Source organism: Ictidomys tridecemlineatus, chromosome 5 (genome assembly GCF_052094955.1).
Source record: "Ictidomys tridecemlineatus isolate mIctTri1 chromosome 5, mIctTri1.hap1, whole genome shotgun sequence".
NCBI lineage: Eukaryota > Metazoa > Chordata > Mammalia > Rodentia > Sciuridae > Ictidomys > Ictidomys tridecemlineatus.
Window position 1 is genome coordinate 131,721,913 of NC_135481.1, and position 6,517 is coordinate 131,728,429.

The following is a 6,517-nucleotide window of genomic DNA, read 5'->3' on the forward strand; positions in this document are numbered from 1 at the left end:
TGTAACTTTTAATACAACTTATTTCCAGAAGAATATATATTACCTGTAAAATCATAAAAAGTAATAAAATTCCTGCCAGAAAAGATAAAATAAATAAATGATTAGTCACTGTACATTCAAATGCCACAAGACATAGGAATTTAGATGCGTAGGGGTACAAAAGAGGAATATGCCCTTGTGAGATTAAGCTGCTCCAGAGCTGGACAATCCTATGACAGATGGAAAGGTGAGCAAATTGCAGAACAGGGACACAGGGAGAAGTACTTGCCATGACCTGAGCTGATTTACCTGGGTTTACCTGGGGTTCTCTAATTCTTACAAGAAACAGCTAACCAAAGAAATATCTTGTACGTAGATGAAAAAAATCATATAGTCATCATTTTTATTTTACTTATTTATTTATTTATTTTGGTACAGGGCACTTAACCCAGGGCACTTAACAATCCAAGCCATAATTCCCAGCCCTTTTTATATTTTTATCTTGAAACAAGTTCTTGCTGAGTTGCTCAGGACCTAACTAAGTTGCTAAGGCTAATTTTGTGCTTGCAACCCTCCTGCCTCATCCTCCTGAGCCTTTGGGATCACGGGCCTGCACCACCATGCCAAGCTCAATCGTTATTTTTAAAGTGGAGTGGAGAATAGAAAAAAATATAAAGAATAAAAAATATTATATCCCAATTCATTCTTATGAGGGAGGTGAGGAATCAAGTACCAGGGTGAGGGAAATGCTTTCCTTGCTCAGAATTCAAAGGGGGTGGGACAGATAAAGAAACTGTAACAACCAGCCTTCTCAGGTGCTAATTATACCTCTTCACTCTCTCCCAGCCTCTCCTCCAGAGAGTGGTGAGTTTCCTCATCCTCCACTGGGAAAAGTAATACTCCCTATTATGTGGAATCAGGAGACTGGTAGGATTACTTCTGCACATCTTCTCAAACAGGTCATTAAACACTCATATGGTAACTATCACCTTCTGTGCACAGTCCTGGGGTTGAGGTGACACAAGGAGACCCAGCACACCCCCCTACCACCAAGAGGAGTGTTCCACCACTAGAGGAGAGAGGCCACCTGAGGGTGACTTTCTGGCATGTGCTGGTTTGAGGTAGAGGGCACCTACCTTGTGCTGACAGAAAAGAGGGAAGAAGATAACCAGGAAGGGATGAGAAGCTCAGGAACTTAAACTAATCACAACATCATAGTGGTCCCAGATGGGGTCCATTATAATAGAATCTACCCACTAGGCTCACAGCTTGTTGCCTCAGCTTTGCAGAAGTCACTTAATAGGTTCCCATCTCTAAGCTCAAAACCATCATAAATCATGACACCCATACAACCTCTCAGTAGGACACCAGAGTGAAATGCCTGGAATGCAGCCTGCCTCCGGTTCTACAGCCATGGCCTCTCAACCCCTAATTCTTTCCACACACTTTAGTTAGAGTCAAATACAAAGCCAGAAATAAAGGAATGTGGCCTGATGTGGAAAAGGCAGGGAAAACACTTCACCACAGTGATTTATCAGCATGCGAGCAATCTCTCATCCACATGTTACTGAAAGCTCCATCCTTGTCCCCAATGCCAATCCAATAATGAGGACACAGCTTTATGAAAAAGTAAAAAAAGAAGTTTTATTGCTTTGTTAGAAAAGAAGAAACACACTGGACTCCTTTCCCAGAGGCTGTGATGCTGCCCATCAGCAGAAGTGGGGTGTAGGGAGGTGATTCAAAGGCTACATTCTTTGTGTTCTGTCAGGAGTTGTAATTCACTTGTTAATTTGGGAGACAGTCATTGCTTAAGTCTTCTGGTGTTATCCCAAATTACTTAGTTTCTGTGGTGGGTATTACTCAAGGACACGTAACTCTGCCTAGGATGGGGAAGAAAGGTCATATTTCCCGTGAGATTAGGAAGGGAGAAGGGAGAGAAGGAAGAGAAAGAAGCATGTCCATTTAAAAAATAAAGTTGCAGAGGCAGAGCAGCAAGGGCTACATTCAAAGCATAAAGTGGACGGACCACTATTACAACAGGCTCCTTGAGCTAAGAAAAATGTCTACTCATTTTTTCTCATGAACTCTCCACACCCTAAAATGGCTGCCCTATTTCCCTTGTGGCCATGTTTGGGTTTAAGTTTGGGTCTTCTGAGAAATGTGGTTGCAGGGCTCCCAGCAGAAGAACTCACAAAGCTACCAACTTGGTGAGGAGCCAGGATCCCAAGTGCTAAGGAGATGCCAGATAGGTGAAGTTATCCTAGGTTCACTCTCCACAGGCAGAATGAGGTGTCAATTTGAGACATGGAAGGTTCTCTTCTTAGGTAATGGAAGGAGAAAGACTTCTGTTCAGACTTCTGTTCAGGCATGAGCTGACAGGGAGACTGGGCCAGCAATTCTGGAAGTAGGACAGAAGCAGAACAAAATGATTCAGGTTTTGGTGCTGAAGAAACTTTTAGTGAAGATCACCTCACACTTTCAGTTCATGGGTTTATGCTTAGCATATAACATAGTACATGGCACAAGACTGATGGTCTTGAAATGATAAGGAATTCATTTTACCCCCCAGTTCACTGTTCCATTGTCCATGTTTACAGTGAGTTCACAATGACTGGTGGCAGCTTGAGAAAGATTTCTTGATAGATCTCAAACCCAAACTCTGTGCTGGCTATGGGCAAACAAATCTGTGTTTTTATTTCTGTCTCTTTCAAGGAATATAATAAGGAAGCAGACAGCTGGGTGGAGACAGCTGGCATTTGGTAATGATGAAAACAGGCTGAACTCAAGAGGGTAGGCTAGAGGGTAAAGAGAGAGGACCAAAAATGTGGGACACACTGACTCAGTTCTGGAGTTCTGGAGATTTACCCCTGGTGAAACTATCCAGAGAACTACTTTTCCTCTTAAGTTTGTGGCGTGGTGGAGCATGAGGTTGTTCCGGGAGTAGACAGAGAGGTGGGGTGGCCTTCATCTAAATTGAATCCTCGCATTCAAAAAGGATTCCTAAAGAGAGACAGGGAAGAGTTGAAAAGCAATGGGTAAAGAGGCAATTCCTGCCTCCTGAGAAGACAGAAGACAGCCCAGGCAGATGGCCTGAAGATAAACAGGAAATGGAAGGAAAGTGGAAGATCAGGCTGTGTGACTGGGGCCAAGATGGAAATGCTGGCACAGAGTGTATCTGGGGCCCAAGGATCCTGTAGACAGCACAAATCCAGGACCCAAGGGAGCTTGGCCTCATTATGATGTTTGACATTGATGAGGAGGTTAGGGTCATAGGGAGGGTTGAGAGATCACGGCCTGCTGAGCAAACCACAGAGGTCCTGTGCCTCTGGTCCTCTTGTGGGAAGAACATGTAAGCCCTTGGGCCACTTTCACACTCACCAGCTCTTCTTTGCCTTTACTCTCAGGTACCAGAATCCAAGTCTCTTCATCAAAGGACTGTCCTCAGGCTACAAAATCCTACTTTGCCAAAGCATAGAGAGTCAAAGAATGTCACAACCCACAAGAATAGTTCCTTGCCAACCACTCAAGGGTGCAGGGGATTAAGACATCTTTTTCTGATGAGGGCATCTATAAGTTGTCACTTATATTTTCTCCAGAGCATCCCTGTGGGACTGAGATAGGGTTATCCCCTGTGGCAATATTACTTTCTTGATACTGTTGATAGTGACTAAATCATGCTTGGTTCTCTTTCTATTTAGTCCCATTTCCTGATGTGAGGTGTCCCTGGAAACCTCCTCAGGATTGTGGCCAGCTATCCTGAGCTTCCTATGAGTTTGCATCGTCTGCAGAATTTTGGGATGAACATGGTAACAGATGGAAGTGACTTCTCAACTTTTCCTGGAAACCTTTCTCATGAAATCTCTTTCACATACACGTTTTTTTCTTAGATAACACTTGTGAAGAACCCAACCTCTGATGGTGCTTTTGAAACAATAAAAATAAGTAGGTTTTTACTTTTCAATAAAAATAAGTAGGTTTTCACAATATTTGGTACTGTAGACATGAGCAGGACTTTGTCTTAAAGATACCTATTTTTCCCAAGACTTGGGAGGGCAACCTATCCCCATTTACCTGGGACTTTCCTAGGTTTTACAGCGAAAGTCCCACATTCCAGGAAATGCCTTCAGTCTCAGGAAAAGTAGTACATTTGGTCATTGTTCTCGGACCCCAACACTCTGTTGCCAGGGAAGGCAAAGTCCTGGCAAGAAAGGAGGAAGCAGATAGGATTTTGCCAGACCACAGAGCTTGTGTGGGGTTTCAGTGATAACTGAGCCCACATTCTCAGATGTGGGAAAGGGGTGCAGAAGTTTAAAAGATTTCATTTCCCAGAAGCCTTAGCAAGAGAGGAAATGTTCACTCAGCAGGAAAGACCAACAAGGCCAAGTACCAGACCCACAAAAATCCCACACAAGGCTGAGGAGTTCTCCACATCAGATTCAATTCTGCAGACAGTGATCTGAACCTGAGAAACCTGACCACGTCAAAGAGTGTGTTCTGCCCAGATCCTAATCATAATGAGAGTGGCGCCTGAATGCAAACTCAGCTTGGAAGAAAATCCCGAGTCCTTGAAGCTAGACTTTTTGAAGAGAACAACATGGCTTCTCCCCTGAGGAAAGCCAATACAAGATCCCAGGTGGTCTCACCAGACCCTTTGAGGCCCCTGAAGAGGAGGGATTGATCAAGACCCTAAGGTTCTCCCTGTGAAAGAGAAGGGAGAGGCTCCGGTCAGAGCCTCTCCCTTCTCTGGAGACCATGTCCTGGAGGCCATGTCAGAGTAAGCACAGCAAGTTAGTTTTCTCAGTCTGCCCCAACAAACTGCCACAAATCTGTTAGCTTAAAACAACAGAAATGTACTCGCTCATAGTTCTGGAGACCAGAAGTCTGAAATCAAGGAGTTGGCAGGGCTGGTCTCTTCTGGTGGCTCTGACACTGTCCCATGCTTCTTCCAGTTGTCAGTGATTGCCGGGGAATCAATCATTTCTATGTAGTTCCCTCTATGAAGAAGAAGAATGATTTTTTAAAAGCTATAAATATAAAGAATTTAATCTTTTTTAAATAAAAATAAGTAAATGTTGTCACAATATTTGTTACTGTAGATGTGGGCAGGACTTTATTTTTAAAGATACCGATTTTTCCCAAGATTTGACATTCCTTGGTTTGCAGCTGCCTACCTCCAGCCTCTGCCTATCTTCACATGTCCTTTTTTTTTTGTTTTTTTTTACATGCCCTTCTTCCCTGTGTCTGTGTCTTAAGTCTTTCCCTCTTTTCTCTCAGGACATCGGTCATTACATATGGCCCACCCTAAATTTAGGATGATCTCAAGATCCTTAATTACATGTAATTAAGATTCTGTTTCTAAATAAGATCACACAGGGATATGGATGTGGACATGTTTTGGAGTAAACATGTCCAACCCAGGTGAGGCCAAGGAGGGTTCCAGTTGCCAGGTTTTCCATAGAGATATGCAGGAACTCAGATGCTTTATTTCATAAATGTGGAGGTCCAAACAAAATACTCAGTGTCCAAGGAACTACTAAAAACATCCTTGCTAAGAAGTAGAGGCCAAGGAGTAGCACATGTCCATCTGGCTCAGCACAGTCAGTACAAAGGAATTTGAGATTGGACTCCATGCTGTGCCGGTGGCACTGGCTTTCTCTACTGTAAAAATTCTGGAATGTTTCACAAAGTTGTGTGTCATCCTTGCACAGGGACCTTGCTAATTTTCTCTGTATGTGCTGAGAAAGCAAACACAGAGCCTATTTTATGATAAAGTCCTGAATATCTACTATCATTTATTGAATGCTGCCCTGAAAGTGAACAACAGAGTCGTTTGGTTCACGTATGAACCATCTGTTAACGTAGGGTTCATGTATGTTAAAGTATGGTTTCTATGCAACACATATTGCTTTTGCAGCATTTTTGGGTCAAAAAAAACTGTAATCAAACCATGGTAAATTGAGAACCATCCATGCAATGATAGATAAATCTATAAGAATCCTTATTCAGGTGTTTACACAAACAGGACTGAGTCTCAGAGAATGAATCTGTGACACTCTGTACAATTGTCTTAAGAATAAAGGATAGGATCTGGGTGCACTGTCCTTTCTCCACTAAGTGGTCATCATTGACTTCAGTGGTGTAGCATTAGTCCTGTGAGACTTGGAAAAGATCATTCCAGGTTTCTGACTTTTGTTAAATACTATGTCACAAGTCACACAGACCTGTATGTACATGCATTGACCCCTCATCCAGACCTAGGATGGTTATATATATTAAAAATAAGAATCACAGTTGATGGTCAGCCTCAGCAACTTAGCAAGATTCTGTCTCAAAACTTCTTTTTAAAGAGCCAAGGATGTAACTCAATGGTAGGGCACCCCTGAGTTCAATCCTCAGTACCAGAGGCAGGGGGTTCAGGGGTGGGGAGAAGGAAGGAAGGAAGGAAGGAAGGAAGGAAGGAAGGAAGGAAGGAAGGAAGGAAGGAAGGAAGGAAGGAAGGAAGGAGGGAGGGAGGGGAAGGGAAAAGAAAAAGAAAATC

The 6,517-nt window shown here is 43.1% G+C and overlaps 1 non-coding gene across 1 annotated transcript; it reads right to left on the minus strand.

Moving 5' to 3' along the window:
• Window positions 1-5,642: 5,642 nt before the first annotated feature.
• Window positions 5,643-5,744, minus strand: LOC120886981 (U6 spliceosomal RNA). Its single transcript, XR_005730158.1, has one exon. It is a non-coding gene; the product is annotated as a U6 spliceosomal RNA (small nuclear RNA).
• Window positions 5,745-6,517: the final 773 nt, after the last annotated feature.